Raw genomic sequence first — 18,007 nt, 5'->3', positions numbered from 1 at the left:
GGCTGTCGCTGGGCAACACAGACTTTCAACTCCCTCCAAAGATTTTCTATGGGGTTGAGATCTGGAGACTGGCTAGGCCACTCCAGGACCTTGAAATGCTTCTTACGAAGCCACTCCTTCGTTGCCCGGGTGGTGTGTTTGGGATCATTGTCATGCTGAAAGACCCAGCCACGTTTCATCTTCAATGCCCTTGCTGATGGAAGGAGGTTTTCACTCAAAATCTCATGATACATGGCCCCATTCATTCTTTCCTTTACACGGATCAGTCGTCCTGGTCCCTTTGCAGAAAAACAGCCCCAAAGCATGATGTTTCCACCCCCATGCTTCACAGTAGGTATGGTGTTCTTAGGATGCAACTCAGCATTATTTGTCCTCCAAACACGACGAGTTGAGTTTTTACAAAAAGTTATATTTTGGTTTCATCTGACCATATGACATTCTCCCAATCCTCTTCTGGATCATCCAAATGCACTCTAGCAAACTTCAGACGGGCCTGGACATGTACTGGCTTAAGCAGGGGGACACGTCTGGCACTGCAGGATTTGAGTACCTAGCTGCGTAGTGTGTTACTGATGGTAGGCTTTGTTACTTTGGTCCCAGCTCTCTGCAGGTCATTCACTAGGTCCTCCCGTGTGGTTCTGGGATTTTTGCTCACCGTTCTTGTGATCATTTTGACCCCACGGGGTGAGATCTTGCGTGGAGCCCCAGATCGAGGGAGATTATCAGTGGTCTTGTATGTCTTCCATTTCCTAATAATTGCTCCCACAGCTGATTTCTTCAAACCAAGCTGCTTACCTATTGCAGATTCAGTCTTCCCAGCCTGGTGCAGGTCTACAATTTTGTTTCTGGTGTCCTTTGACAGCTCTTTGGTCTTGGCCATAGTGGAGTTTGGAGTGTGACAGGTGTCTTTTATACTGATAACAAGTTCAAACAGGTGCCATTAATACAGGTAACGAGTGGAGGACAGAGGAGCCTCTTAAAGAAGAAGTTACAGGTCTGTGAGAGCCAGAAATCTTGCTTGTTTGTAGGTGACCAAATACTTATTTTCCACCATAATTTGCAAATAAATTCATTAAAAATCCTACAATGTGATTTTCGGGATTTTTTTTCTCTCCAGTTTGTCTGTCATAGTTGACGTGTACCTATGATGAAAATTACAGGCCTCTCTCATCTTTTTAAGTGAGAGAACTTGCACAATTGGTGGCTGACTAAATACTTTTTTCCCCCACTGTAGGTGTCTGTAATTATCTCTGGCCCTCTGTGTGGCCTTATCACATGTAAAACATATAAAATAAAATCATTTAAAAATAAAAATAAATGACAAAGCTGTAAAACATTATCCTAAATATAAATAATCAACTTAGTGAATACCACTGGTGTTAAATATGATTTTTTTCAGCATTCAAATATCCTTTTAAATGTTTTTACAAACGTGTATATATTTTACTGTCAATATTTGATTGTTGTCAATGTTTTGCCGTCAAATTGGTGGAAGTTGTGAAAAAAGTCAGTTGCAGAGGTAATTGAAAAGAATGCCATTGTTAATTAGATGCTTTTTTCATTAATTATTAAACCATATGGTCTATCTACTAGAAACTCATGGACAATATGGACACATATAATACATTAACACTATATATGAATACATATAGTTATTCAAGTATACCCTTAGAAAGAATGATGCTATCTGGAACCTAAAATAGTTTTTCGGCTGTCCTCATAGGAGAACCCTTTAAAGTTCCAGGTAGAACCCTTTTGGTTCCAAGTAGAACCCTTTTGGAACCCTTTTTTCTAAGAGTGTATAAATTACCAAAGGTACAATAGATTTCCTCCCTATTTTCTGTTAATTACCAAAATTATTGAAGATTCCTGTAACTTTGGTAAATTACCGGTAGCTTTGCAACCCTAATAGTGTCACTAAAAGACTGACACCCCAGCTGAAAGACATAAATCTGTTAGTTTTTTTTTACCATACTTTTCCTATTTAAAACAGATGTGAGATTCAGTATATCCAAAATGAAAATAGGCCAACAATGTGTTTAAAATCTATCTAACAAAGTATGTCAAAATCTATATGCACCAACATTCTATTCTATTCTATTCTACTCAGTTTTAAAAATTATATGAGAAAAAAATATTCCATTTTATTTGGAACCGCAAGCCAGACAAAATTAAACGGGCCTATTTATATAATTAATATGAATTCGGAGGACAGAAATTATTATTAAAAGCTTCAGTCATACAAAAGTTATACTTAAACCCGAACTGGTTCTCTAGCAAATTAGTAAGATTGTCTCACCCAATGTTCAAGAATGGCCTTTTTCCCTTTATTCAGATTACAACCACTCACTTTCAGTTATTTGAAAGGGAAATAATCTCCCAGATATCACTATTTCTAAAACAAGCCATAGAAAGTTGGTTGCAATTTCAATTTAATCCTCCAGAAACGACAGAACAAATAATGCAACAAATATTGTGGTTAAACTCAAATATACTAATTGACCCAAAAACTTTTTTTTTTGACAAAATGTTTAAAAAAGGTATAATCTTTGTAAATGATATCATCAGTAGGACTGGTGGAGTTATGTCGCACATGCAGCTAACAAAAACACATGGAAATGTCTGCTCTACCCAAAATTACAACCAAATAATTGCAGCCTTACCGCAAAAATGGAAGAGGAAAGTGGAAGGGGGAGAAAGTAAGGAACTTGTCTGTCGGCCTTGCATTAAAGAACATAATTGGTTAAGGAAAACTGTGATAAATAAAAAGGTATATCAGTTTCATTTTAGGACCAAGGGATTGACAGCCGATTGACAGAGATGTTTGACGTACCGATCCCATGGCATAGTGTTAATGAACTGATACGCAAAACGACACCGGATTCAAAACTTAGAATCTTTCAATTTAAATTATTATATAAAATTCTTGCTACCAATAGAATGTTATTTATATGGGGGATACAATCTTCCCAGCTCTGCAGATTTTGCTGCGAAGAGACAGAATCATTAGATCATTTGTTTTGGTACTGTCCATTTGTAGCTTGTTTTTGGACACGGTTCCAGGAATGGCTAAAGGATTGCAATATTTACCTGGAGCTAACCCTGCAGATAGCATTACTGGGTGATCTGAAAAGTGATAGTCAATCGATCAATAACATAATAATACTATTAGCAATTTTTTTTATTTTCAATTCACAATCTGTAGAAACAATGAGAATAGAAAGGTTCAGAACTTTTGTAAGACATCACAGTACAGTTGAACTATATATGGCAAATAGAAATCCTATATGGATGGTGTTAAGAGATAGATGGGAGGTGTTGAATGGAGTTGAAGGAAGGGACTAATAACAACTAACAACAAATAATAACAAGATAACTAATAATGTAAGCATACTGTGTCCATAATAAGTATATAGGTTGTATGTTGGGAGCTTTTGGGAAGATATGGCATATAGAAGCAAACCGGATGGACATCATGAAAATGATCAGAGAGGTTGAGAGTAGAAGAAGTTCAGGAGCAAAAACAAATAAAATAGAATTATTGTAAAATTGACTGTGTCCATAAAATGTAGATAGTAAGTATAAGCTGGAAGTAGAGGCCTAAGCGTTGTTGTTTACTAATTTAAAGGATGGCGGGGTTGGAAAGTAATAAAGGGGAGTATATATATATAAAAACATGGGGGACTGGAAGTGATGCAGACAATTACATTGATAGATGATACAATCTATCTGCAATATTAAGCTGATCTACCCCCCAAAAAAAAACAACAACAACAACAGCATTATATTCTATGAAATACTGCCGTAACTTTGGCCAGATTCTTCCACAATCTAAAACATACAGTAGTAGTACAGCATTAAATGTCTCTTCGATATGAACCAACTGGATGTTTTCCAGTTTATTAAGTTCCTTAAACGTCCAACGCTGAAAATCAGCATTTAGTCCGAAATTACAAACTACTGCCATGCTTCGAAATAGAACACGTGGGCGATGACAATCAAGCTGCCATTGTATCTTCCTGCTGCCAACGCTCACTGCCACTCTTATTAAGAAAATCTCAAACAAAACACACACACACACAGTCACACAGATAATGTACTCAATGCCTTTTCAAGATTCAGCACTAAGACAGTATATGGCAACATCTTACTTGCATGTGATTATTCAGCCATATGGGAAACCAGAAATAGACACTGTGGCCATTAGCCAATGAGCCTTTGGCCTGTGTGAAGTGGTGCATTGTGGTTAGTGAAGTGCCAGTGAGGGGTCAGTAAAAGCCCAGGTCCTGAAGTTCAGACAGAGACATACTGGCATCATGTTTGACCTGTGGCACCCCTGTGGTTGGCCAACCTGTCACTGACACCTGTCAGATTGTTACTCAATGTTCCTATATCCCCTGATCCCCCCCCCTCCCTGTCAGTTCAACTAGTCAACGTTGAATTTAATTAGGGATATTCCCTAATCTATTTAAATACACTGCTATTCAATTTGACTATCATGCTAACTGTGTTGAATACATGCATTTGTAGATCATGTACAGTACACACATGATAACAGCTTTTACATTGCCAGCTACAGTTTTACACCACATAAATTGTGTAGCTTTGCATCTTTCTGTATTTTCCTCCAGTTTTCCCTTCTCCAATTCCACTCTCCAGGAGCAGGACTGTAGTATCAGAGGCAGCTCTCCCCATGGTTCCCACTGTTCTGGGTAATTAGGCTCGTGGGCTGGCTGGGGAGCCAGTGTGTAATTCACAGTCATTCCTGACACATGTTCCACTCGGCACTGAATACCCACAATTAATCTTTCAAGACACGGAGCGAGAGCAGGGAGGTTGAAGGCAGGGTCTTTCTCAACATTTACATGGAGGCCTATGGCAACAGACACTCTGTCATTTTCTGGGGAGTATTTCGCTGCTCTAACAAGGCAGGAAAGACAACGGGATATATATATTTTTTGACAGATTCCCCGCGATCATGAAACACAATTGTCTTGTTTGGGGATGCCAATGAGATAAGACTCAAGAACTGTCAGTAAAGCAAATAAAAAATGTTTCCCGTCAAGACCTGAACCCAGCTGGATCCCTTCTAGCCATTACCATGAAAAGGGGAGACACAAATTGTACGATATGACGTCAATATACCCTGGAGGACATTATTGTCCAAAAAACTCCAGTGGATCTCATATATTCATATAATAACCCAATGAGATTTGTTGAGAACTTTATTAATAAGGAGGGAAAATGAATGGACATAGGACAAAGGCCTCAATGGGATAGGACAACCTTCTCTGTTGACTATTGGTTGTTCCAGCCCAACAATAGATTACATTTTTATATGACACTAAAACACCTGAATGAATTAAACACAACCAAACAATTAAGAGCCCTGATGTTGGAAGGTGAACCTTCGCCCCAGTCTGAGGTCCTGAGCACTCTGGAGCAGGTTTTCATCAAGGATCTCTCTGTACTTTGCTCAGTTTATCTTTCCCTCGATCCTGACTAGTCTCCCAGTCCCTGCCGCTGAAAAACATCCCCACAGCATGATGCTGCCACCACCATGCTTCACCATAGGGATGGTGCCAGGTTTCCTCCAGACATGACGCTTGGCATTCAGGACAAAGAGTTCAACCTTGGTTTCATCAGACCAGAGAATCTTGTTTCTCATGATCTGAGTCATTTAGGTGCCTTTTGGCAAACTCCAAGCGGGCTGTCATGTGCCTTTTACTGAGGAGTGGCTTCCATCTAGCCACTCTACCATAAAGGCCTGATTGGTGGAGTGCTGCAGAGATGGTTTTCCTTCTGGAAGTTTCTCTCATCTCCACAGAGGAACTCTGGAGCTCTGTCAGAGTGACCATCCGGTTCTTGGTCACCTCCCTGACCAAGGTCCTTCTCCCCCAATTGCTCAGTTTGGCCAGGCGGCCAGCTCTAGGAAGAGTCTTGGTGGTTCCAAACTTTTTCCATTTACGAATGATGGAGGCCACTGTGTTCTTGGGGACCTTCTATGCTGCAGACATTTTTTGGTACCCTTCCTCAGATCTGTGCCTCGACACAATCCTGTCTCTGAGTTCTACGGACAATTCCTTCGACCTCATTGCTTGGTTTTTGCTCTGACATGCACTGTCAACTGTGTGACGATATATATAGACAGGTGTGTGCCTTTCCAAATCATGTTCAATCAATTGAATTTACCACAGGTGGACTCCAATCAAGTTGCAGAAACATCTCAAGGATGATCAATGAAACAGGATGCACTTGAGATCAATTTCGAATCTCATAGTAAAGGGTCTGAATACTTATGTAAATGAGGTATTTCTGTTTTTTATTTGCAAACATTTTAAAAAACCTGTTTTTGCTTTGCTTTTGGGGTATTGTGTGTAGATTGATGAGGATTATTTTTTTTTTAAATCCATTTTAGAATAAGGCTGTAACGTAACAAAATGTAGAAAAAGTCAAGGCGTCTAAATACTTTCTGAATGCACTGTATACCTAGCTAAGTGAATTACAGTTGAAGTAGGATGTTTACAGACACTTAGGTTGGAGTCATTAAAACTTGTTTTTCAACCACTCCACACATTTCTTGTTAACAAACTATAGTATTGGCAAGTCGGTTAGGTCATTTTACAGACAGATTGTTTCACTTATAATTCACTGTTTCACAATTCCAGTGGGTCAGAAGTTTACATACACTAAGTTGACTGTGCCTTTAAACAGCTTGGAAAATTCCAGAAAATGATGTCATGGCTTTATAAGCTTCTGATAGGCTAATTGACATAATTTGAGTCAATTGGAGGTGCACCTGTGTATGTATTTCAAGGCCTACCTTCAAACTCAGTGCCTCTTTGCTTGACATCATGGGAAAATCAAAAGAAATCAGCCAAGACATCAGAAAACAAATTTTAGACCTCCATAAGTCTGGTTCATCCTTGGGAGAAATTTCCAAATACCTGAAGGTACCACGATCATCTGTACAAACAATAGTACGCAAGTATAAACACCATGGGACCATGTAGCCGTCATACCGCTCAGGAAGGAGACTTGTTCTGTCTCCTAGAGATGAATGTACTTTGGTGCGAAAAGTGCAAATCAATCCCAGAACAACAGCAAAGGACCTTGTGAAGATGCTGGAGGAAACAGGTACAAATGTATCTATATCCACAGTAAAACAAGTCCTATATCGGCATAACCTGAAAGGCTGCTCAGCAAGGAAGAAGCCACTGCTCCAAAACTGCCATAAAAAAGACAGACTACGGTTTGCAACTGCACATGGGGACAAAGATCGTACTTTTTGGAGAAATGTCCTCTGGTCTGATGAAACAAAAATAGAAAGCCGAAGAACACCATCCCAACTGTGAGGCACAGGGGTGGCAGCATCATGCTGTGGGGGTGCTTTGCTGAAGGAGGGACTGGTGCACTTCACACAATAGATGGCATCATGAGGAAGGAAAATTATGTGGATATATTGAAGCAACATCTCAAGACATCAGTCAGGAAGTTAAAGCTTGGTCACAAATGGGTCTTCCAAATGGACAATGACCCTAAGCATACTTCCAAAGTTGTGGCAAAATGGCTTAAGGACAACAAAGTCAAGGTATTGGAGTGGCCATCACAAAGCCCTGACCTCAATCCTATAGAAAAGTTGTGGGCAGAACTGAAAAAGCGTGTGCGAGCAAGGAGGCCTACAAACCTGACTCAGTTACACCAGCTCTGTCAGGAGGAATGGGCCAAAATTCACCCAACTTATTGTGGGAAGCTTGTGGAAGGCTACCCGAAACGTTTGACCCAAGTTAAACAATTTAAAGGCAATGCTATCAAACACTAATTGAGTGTATGTAAACTTCTGACCCACTGGGAATGTGTTGAAAGAAATAAAAGCTGAAATAAATAATTCTCTCTACTATTATTCTGATATTTCACATTCTTAAAATAAAGTGGTGATCCTAACTGACCTAAAACAGGGAGTTTTTCCTAGGATTAAATGTCAGGAATTGTGAAAAACTGAGTTTAAATGTATTTGGCTAAGGTGTATGTAAACTTCCGACCTCAACTGTAAATATCACCAGCTTGCTAACTTAATATTAGCTAGTTAAGATAGCTATCTTGATGAATTTATCGTTGTAACTCTAAATGCATTTGTAGCTATGTAGCTAGCTAACAGCCATGGAAGAGGGTGAAAGGATTAGCTTGCAGTTCCAGCTTTCAGAAGGGAGAGTATTATATATTATATATATATATATATATATATATATATATATATATATATATATATATATATATATACATATATATAGATATATATATATATATTATATTATATATATATATATATATATATATATATATATATATATATTATATTATTATTATTATAGACTATTCTCGAGTTCCAGACAGAGAGCAACATAATATTCAGTGCTGTCTAATTTGAGGTCTCAATGAATGTCCCAAGAGAATAAGGGTATATCCGTGTATATGATGGATTATATGTGTACCTATGTTAGCACATTTTGTGAATAAAAATACAGTTTAAAAAGTCACACACAGTGTATAAACTTATTTCAACTGGAGCAGGCCAACCCTGCTGGGTGTGCACCCTTCTGTTCCAACACAGTACTAACACACCTGATTCAATGAATCAATTAATTAGATAATAATCAAGTGTGCTATTGCTGGTCTGGAACAGAAGTCTGCTCCCCCAGTAGTTCAGGGATCAGTGGAGCGAGGTTGGCCACCTATGGTATTGACTTATTTTTTGTTCACCTGAAATTTTGTTTTAGTAATAATAGCCTACTTGTTACTAAAATGTCTAACGTTTACATATGAGTTAGCTTGCTTGTACACTTTTAAATGATATGAAATAGTGTTGATTATTTGAAGTGAAGTGTTTAAACTTGTTTTCATTGTCAACTCAACTATTATTCAAGATTAACTAGTGTTGATGTTGATTAATCACAGATCACAATCTTGCTGTAAAGAGGGGAAGGGAATCTGTCTCTGTGTTGTATTCTCAAATGAACATTACCTTTTTGTTGTCAGCTCTCCAATTAGTTGTATTTGATTGTCACCATTTCTTCAGGATATCAGCCATGTGAACTAATTTTGCTAATTTTGCAGCTGATAATGGCATGCAACGGCAATGCAGCCATAGACCTACTGCAGTGGTTCCCAACTCCGGTCCTCCAGTACCCCCTCAACAGCACGCATTTTTGTTGTAGCCCCGGACAAACATACCTGAATCAGGTGTGTTTTTCCGGGGCTAAATTAAACAGTACTGTTGGGTGTACACGAGGACTGGAGTTGGGAACCACTGGCCAACAGTATGATGGCATTAGCCTTATGGGCATTTGCAATGCAGCCCTTGACATTGTGCATCTGAAGCAGAGAATCGCTTAACTCACACATTGTTTACATATTGTTCAGCAATTTAAAATCTTTATGTTCTCAATTTAAAAACAATACCAGTAGACTATATACCGTGCATTCAGAAAGTATAAAGACCCTTCCCTTTTTCCACATTTTGTTACGTTATAGCCTTATTCTAAAATGGATTTAAATAAGCTTTATCATCATCAATCTACTCACAATACCCCATAATGACAAAGTAAAAACAGTTAAAAAAAAAAAATATTTCGCACATTTTTAAAGGATTAAAAACATAAATACTTTATTTACATAAGTATTCAGACCCTTTACTATGAGACTCAAAATTGAGCTGAGGTGCATCCTGTTTCCATTGATCGTCCTTGAGATGTTTCTACAACTTGATTGGAGTCCACCTGTGGTAAATTCAATTGATTGGACATGATTTGGAAAGGTACACACCTGTCTATATGAGGTCCCAGAGTTGACAGTGCATGTCAGAGCAAAAACCATGAGCTCTTCCTAGAGCTGGCCGCCCAGCCAAACTGAGCAATCGGGGGAGAAGGGCCTCAGAACCCAATGGTCACTCTGACAGAGCTCCAGAGTTCCTCTGTAGAGATGGGAGAACCTTCCAGAAGGACAACCGTCTCTGTAGCACTGCACCAATCAGACCTTTATGGTAGAGTGGCCAGATGGAAGCCACTCCTCAGTAAAAGGCACATGACAGCCTGCTTGGAGATTTCCAAAAGGCACCTAAAGGACTCTGACCATGAGAAACAAGATTCTCTGGTCTGATGAAACCAAGATTGAACTCCTTGGCCTGAATACCAAGCGTCACATCTGGAGGAAACCTGGCACCATCCCTATGGTGAAGCATGGTGGTGGCTGTGGGGATGTTTTTCAGCGGCAGGGACTGGGAGACTAGTCAGGATCGAGGGAAAGATGAACGGAGCAAAGTACAGAGAGATCCTTGATGAAAACCTGCTCCAGAGCGCTCACAACCTCAGACTTGGGTGAAGGTTCACCTTCCAACAGGACAACGACCCTAAGCACATAGCCAAGACAAAGCAGGAGTGGCTTCAGGACAAGTCTCTGAATGTCCATGAGTGGCCCAGCCAGAACCCGGACTTGAAACCGATTGAACATCTCTGGAGAGACCTGAAAATAGCTGTGCAGCGACGCTCCCCATCCAACCTGACAGAACTTGAGAGGATCTGCAGAGAAGAATGGGAGAAACTCCCCAAATACAGGTGTGCCAAGCTTGTAACGTCATACCCAAGAAGACTCGAGACTGTAATCTCTGCCAAAGGTGCTTCTACAAAGTACTGAGTAAAGGGTCTGAATACTTATGTAAATGTGATATTTCAATTTTTTATTTGTAATACATTTGCAAATATTTCTAAAAACCTGTTTTTGTTTTGTCATTATGGGGTATTGTGTGTCGATTGATGAGAAGAAAAAAAAACATTTTAATCAATTTTAGAATAAGGCTGTAAAGTAACAAAATGTGGAAAAAGTCAAGGGGTCTGAATACTTTCCGAATGCACGGTAAAGTTAGCTAACTAGCGAAGATTATGTTAGCAGCTCAGTTGAGTTAGCCAGTACACTACGTTTCTGTAGCAAGCTAACTAGCTAATAATACATTGTTTTTGATAATTTTCAAAATATATTTACTTACTTGAACAGGTTTTTGCCACTGCCTCCGTTTTCTGGGTCCTTAGAAAAACTAAATAATGGGCAATCTTCCAGAAGTTTCCGGTGTTAGCAAAACGCAGCCAGCCATGTGGACGATTGGAGAACTTCCAAGCTGCGGTTGCTAGGTGATTTGTGACAACTGCAAGCACTCTATTGTTCACAGTGGAAAAAAAGATGGGCCTCTGCAACCAGGAAGTGTGCCGTCTGGTCTCCAACCACGAGCACCTGCTAGAGATGGCCTGCCTCCCAACCGCCTGACTTCCCTGTGTTTAATGGACCATTAGTTACTAATGTAGCTAGTCCCACTCTAATTTTGGAGTATTTCCTATGTCCCTATTCTGCTGATTGTGTAATCGTTGTGTAATTGTTGTGTAATTGTTGTGTAATTGTTGAGATGCAGGGCTCCCTTGCAAAAGAGACCTTGGTCTCAATGGGACTCCTTGCTAAAATAAAGGTTAATCATGAAGAAAAAAAAAGAAGCAACAAATGTGATCGTGTTTCAATGTAATCAAATTATGAAATTATTGTTAATTTCAAATACAACCTATTTTTGGGCTTAGTTGTGGTCAATTTGCAGTGTACATTAGAATCTAGATATCGTATAGGGTTATCCTCTCCTATGACCAGTCTTCATGAAAGTAGGCTCTTTACCATGTCACCATAATGCTATTAATCCAACCTTTTAACCCCCTGGACTATAAATATACACTTTTTTCGAAAGCCATGTAGCTAGCTTAATCAGTTACATATGCTGTGTTACAGTACTCATGCCAACTCGCTGTCACTGTATTATTCATGTCTTCCTGTCATGCATACTGTACCTGTTTTATTAAGCAACACCACAACTTGACGTCAAACGACTGGAACCTTGGAAAACTGATTGTTCACTACTGACACACACGCCACATTATTTATGAGTCTTCTTCAAATTTAGCAAGGTTAGAGTCAAACGAGCCTCAGTGATGTGCCTCGTACAGACAGACTCTCTGCATCCAATACACTCAGTTCTCTTCTGGAGCGCTACTCTTATGTAACCCCTCTGCCGTCACGCTGCTCAAGCTTTAACCCATGTGTGAATAGGTCCCTAGTCTATTTCCTACTGTTCCTATCTCAATGCAAAACATCATAATATAACATATCCCCCCTTATATGACAGCTACATGTAATCACGAGGGAAACAATGTGTACACCCTTACCACTGTGTTACAGCAGGGTTTTATATATACTGTATATATATATATATATATATATATATATATATATATATATATATTGTGATGTCACGAGAGGCTGTGTCCTGGAGGGACGTTACATCCCCCCTGAGGTGGCTGCAAACCCAGACAGCTATGGCTCCATCTGCTGGTATGGTCGGGAACTCCACCCCTCTATGGCCAATCTTCCCACGCAGCTGAAACAAATCAGGAGCTGATGAGCTGAAGGTTTGTTGAAGGGAAGAGACACGGTCTCCAAGCTGGGCTCTCTGGAGGACAAGAGTGCTGCACGTCCACTTCCATGAGGAATATAAGGATTTGGAGATACTTACCTTTGGGAAATACTCACCTTTGGATATATGCACCTGTGGAAATACGTGTGGGACATTTGGAAGGACGTTTTGCGGGGTTGGCCACTAGCTGCAACGTGGAATACAGTAAGACTGGGGAAAAGTTATTTGAGCGAGGGAGAGTTATGATTTTGGATGTGGAAGAGACATCCCTGAACTGTTAACCCTTAAAGAGCCACCAGAGAACAGAATTGTGTTATACTTTCGTTAGTTTCCCAAGACCTTTAATAAAATCCTTGTTTTGGTTGAACCTGGTCTCCTTGCACTACTTGAGCAATCCCGCTGAAAGCTGTGTAGCCTCTCGTGACATCACAGATGGTGGAGAATACAGGCACGCTCAAGCGTTAATAGTGCATGTCAGAGGAGGATACCGAAGGTTTGATCACCCAGTTTTCCAAGTTGGCCGTAGGCTCCCCGCCGACTGAAATGGAGGACATATTGAAAGCCCTTGTTGCTGGCCAGCAAGCCCAGATGCAAGCAAACGTGGCTCTCTTGGAGGAGCAAAAGAAAGCCAACCTTCTGAAGGCAGAGGAATTGCAGTTGCAGAGACAGAGGGTGGTCCAAAATACCCGCCCAATAAAGGCAAGTGACTTTATATCTAAGATGGGAGCTACCGATGACATTGAGGCATACCTGCATGCATTTGAGGCCACGGCCACTAGGGAAGCCTGGCCCAAGCAACAGTGGGTTGGTCTGTTAGCCCCCTTTCTAACCGGGGAATCACTGAATGCTGTCCGGGACCTGGGCCCTGACCAGGTTACTGACTATGATGCCCTGAAGTCTGAGATCCTCAGCAGATATGGACTCACAAAGTTTGGTATGGCCCAGCGCTTTCACAGCTGGACCTTCCAACCAGACCAACCTCCTCGGGCGCAGATGCATGAACTTGTCCGAATCGCAAGGAAATGGCTGGATCCGCAGAGGAATACAGCAGCGGCGGTGGTGGAGGCCGTTGTGGTGGATCGTTACCTACGCGCCCTGCCTTATGAGGCAAAACGGTTCATCAGTCAACAGGCCTTGACCACGGCTGATCTGACCGTGGAAGCTGTGGAAAAGTACCAGGCCACAGCGGAGATGCTGAATGCTTCCCGAAAAAGACCCCAGGAGTGCGGCCCCACCACAAATGGGAAGAACCCGTCCAAAGGACCCCAAGGTCTCGAACCCAGCCACGTCAGGACTTATCCCGGCTCCAGGGGGAGCCAGAAACCAGGCGGGTCCAAGAAGAGTACACCAGGATGGGGAACCTCGACAGTGTTACCGGTGTGGGGAGATGGGACATATCTCCTGGCAGTGTGGGAAACCAGCCGATGAACCTATGCCCACTGCGGAGTCCTCCAGCTCAGCACCCACACATCGTTTTGCCTCGCTCTTGGGAGTCGTAGATGGCGGCCCAGATCGACCCCCCACCTGCCCGGTAACTGTGAATCACCATGATGTGGAGGCCTTACTGGATTCTGGTAGCCGGGCCACCCTGGTGCGTAAGGATTTGGTGGGCCCCACGTGTCTGACCCCGGGAAAGTCCTCCCAGTTTCCTGTGTCCATGGGGACACCAGAGAATACCCCATTACTGAACTTACAATGACCAGCACACGGGGAACCATACACACGACGGCGGGGGTGGTTGATTCCCTCCCCGTCCCTGTCCTTATTGGACGAGACTGCCCAGCCTTTTACCCACTCTGGAGAGAGTCTCAGGAGAGGATAACCCGAGTACCTCGGAAACGGAGAGGCAAGACTCATCCTGGGAAGGCTCCGGTGCAATCCTCAGAGTTACTCACTCCCGCCCGGGCTCTGATAGGGATGGCAGGTGCCCAGACCGACACAGAGACGGAGCTACAGAATCTGGACAAAGAACTGTCTGGTCTGAAGGGGACCGCTGAGAGGTATCGTTTGTTAAAGCAACAGTTAGACATGAAGACAGAAGAGTTAGATATCCTCCAGGCTAAACTCCAACAGAGCTCCTTCCCTAAGCAACAGGAGGGAGCTGGAGAGGCTGCGCAGGACCATCGAGGAGTGTGAGGAGACCCTGCGCAGGAGTAAGGAGGTCCAGAAGAAGGCAGAGGAGAAGTACAAGGTGTTGGAGAACAAGATGAAGAATGCGGAGGCAGAGAGAGAGAAGGAACTGAAAGCTGCTCAACAGAAGCTAAACTCTGCTAAAACCAAGGCTGATGCGTTCAGTAAGAAACTCAAGGAGAGACAACAGGAGGCTGAGTCCCTGGTCCTAGAGTTGGAGGAGTTGAAGAGAGAGCAGTCTGGCAAGCACCACGGCAAGGCGGACGCCCTCTCCCGGCGTGATGCCTTCTTCGCTGCCTTTACCCCGACGAGGACGTCGGTCCCGAGGAGGGGGATGTGTGATGTCACGAGAGGCTGTGTCCTGGAGGGACGTTACATCCCCCTGAGGTGGCTGCAAACCCAGACAGCTATGGCTGTCTGGGTGACACTCTAGATCCAAACTGTTACAGACCCATATCCATCCTGCCCTGCCTTTCAAAAGTTTTTGAAAGCCAAGTCAACAAACAGATCACCAACCATTTCGAATCCCACCGTACCTTCTCCGCTATGCAATCCGGTTTCCGAGCTGGTCATGGGTGCACTTCAGCCACGCTCAAGGTCCTAAATGATATTATAACCGCGATCGATAATAGACAGTACTGTGCAGCCGTTTTCATTGACCTGGCCAAGGCTTTCGACTCTGTCAACCACCGCATTCTTATTGGCAGACTAAATAGCCTTGGTTTCTCTAATGACTGCCTCGCCTGGTTCACCAACTACTTCTCAGATAGAGTTCAATGTGTCAAATCGGAGGGCCTGTTGTCTGGACCTATGGCAGTCTCTATGGGGGTGCCACAGGGTTCAATTCTTGGGCCAACTCTTTTCTCTGTGTATATCAATGACGTCGCTCTTGCTGCTGGTGACTCTCAGATCCACCTCTACGCAGACGACACCATTTTGTATACATCTGGCCCTTCATTGGACACTGTGTTAACAAACCTCCAAACGAGCTTCAATTCCATACAACACTCCTTCAGTAGCCTCCAACTGCTCTTAAACACTAGTAAAACAAAATGCATGCTCTTCAACCGAACGCTGCTTGCACCCGCCCACCCGACTAGAATCACTACTCTAGACGGGTCTGACCTAGAGTACGTGGACAACTACAAATATCTAGGTGTCTGGTTAGACTGTAAACTCTCCTTCCAGACTCACATTAAGAATCTCCAATCCAAAGTTAAATCTAGAATCGGTTTCCTATTTCGCAACAAAGCCTCCTTCACTCATGCTGCCAAACATGCCCTTGTAAAACTGACTATCCTACCGATCCTTGACTTCGGCGATGTCATTTACAAAATAGCCTCCAACACTCTACTCAGCAAATTGGATGTTGTCTATCACAGTGCCATCCGTTTTGTCTCCAAAGCCCCATATAATACCCACCACTGTGACCTGTACGCTCTTGTTGGCTGGTCCTCACTACATATTCGTCGCCAAACCCACTGGCTCCAGGCCATCTATAAATCACTGCTAGGCAAATCCCCGCCTTATCTTAGCTCACTGGTCACCATAGCAACACCCACCCGTAGTCTGCGCTCCAGCCGGGTATATCTCACTGGTCATCCCCAAAGCCAACACCTCCTTTGGCCGCAATTCCTTCCAGTTCTCTGCTGCCAATGACTGGAACAAATTGCAAAAATCTCTGAAGCTGGAGATGCTTATCTCCCTCACTAACTTTAAGCATCAGTTGTCAGAGCACCTTACCGATCACTGCACCTGTACACAGCCCATCTGAAATTAGCCCGCCCAACTACCTCATCCCTATATTGTTATTTATTTTGCTCATCTGTACCCCAGTATCTCTATTTGCACATCATCTCTTGCACATCATTCCAGTGTTAATACTAAATTGTAATTATTTTGCACTATAGCCTATTTTATTGCCTTACCTCCATAACTTGCTAAATTTGCACACTGTATATTAATTGTATTTCTGTTGTATTTTTTTATTTTTTTTTATTTTTGTTTTGTTTTACCCCATATGTAACTCTGTGTTGTTGTTTTTATCGCACTGCTATGCTTTATCTTGGCCAGGTCGCAGTTGTAAATGAGAACTTGTTCTCAACTGGTTTACCTGGTTAAATAAAGGTGAAATAAAAAAAAAAATAATAATAAATAAAAATAAATCTGCTGGTATGGTCGGGAACTCCACCCCTCTATGGCCAATCTTCCCACGCAGCTGAAACAAATCAGGAGCTGATGAGCTGAAGGTTTGTTGAAGGGAAGAGACACGGTCTCCAAGCTGGGCTCTCTGGAGGACAAGAGTGCTGCACGTCCACTTCCATGAGGAATATAAGGATTTGGAGATACTTACCTTTGGGAAATACTCACCTTTGGATATATGCACCTGTGGAAATACGTGTGGGACATTTGGAAGGACGTTTTGCGGGGTTGGCCACTAGCTGCAACGTGGAATACAGTAAGACTGGGGAAAAGTTATTTGAGCGAGGGAGAGTTATGATTTTGGATGTGGAAGAGACATCCCTGAACTGTTAACCCTTAAAGAGCCACCAGAGAACAGAATTGTGTTATACTTTCGTTAGTTTCCCAAGACCTTTAATAAAATCCTTGTTTTGGTTGAACCTGGTCTCCTTGCACTACTTGAGCAATCCCGCTGAAAGCTGTGTAGCCTCTCGTGACATCACAATATATATATACCATGAGTACATACTGGATCTAAATAAGAATGCACCATATTATGCATGAAGAGATAGGAAAGTTAGAATGCCACAGTAGGCCTGGGAATCTTGTCTATGCAGGCTGTCATATTTCTATTGTTTGAACATCACTGCCTGGAGAGGAGAGGAGAGGAGAGGAAAGGAGACAGGTGAGGAGAGGAAAGGAGAGAGGTGAGGAGGGAGAGGAGAGGAGAGGAGAGGAGAGGAGAGGAGAGGAGAGGAGAGGAGAGGAGAGGAGAGAGAGAGGAAAGAAGGATAAAATACATCCTCATCCTCCTACAGAAACAGCATAAAAGATGAAGAAGCAACCCTTACTTGTTACACTGGGCTTTGTTGTCCCCATACACTACAGTACACTACAGTACACTACAGTACACTACAGTACAGTACAGTATAAAACAGTATACTACAGTACAGTACACTAAAATGAAACCACAGTGAAACCACAATCAGATAGAGAGAGAGGATTATTTTACCTGTAGTCCTCTGGCAAAAGATCAATGATGCTGATAGCACTGCACCCTGGCATCTCCACAGCTACATCAACCTTGCATCTCCAAAGCTACATCACCCTGGCATCTCCACAGCTACATCACCCTGGCATCTCCACAGCTACATCACCCTGAGTTCTCCACAGCTACATGCAGTCTCATAGAGATCT

At 42.4% G+C, this 18,007-nt stretch overlaps 1 protein-coding gene across 1 annotated transcript in view; it reads right to left on the bottom strand.

The window, feature by feature from the left end:
- Positions 1-18,007, bottom strand: part of frmpd4 (FERM and PDZ domain containing 4) — a 74,263-nt gene that overhangs the window by 21,118 nt on the left and 35,138 nt on the right. The gene's annotated exons all lie outside the window — the stretch shown is intronic.

The sequence above is a fragment of the Coregonus clupeaformis genome, chromosome 23 (assembly GCF_020615455.1).
Source record: "Coregonus clupeaformis isolate EN_2021a chromosome 23, ASM2061545v1, whole genome shotgun sequence".
In the NCBI taxonomy this organism is placed as follows: domain Eukaryota; kingdom Metazoa; phylum Chordata; class Actinopteri; order Salmoniformes; family Salmonidae; genus Coregonus; species Coregonus clupeaformis.
This window is presented reverse-complemented; position numbering and strand designations above follow the sequence as displayed.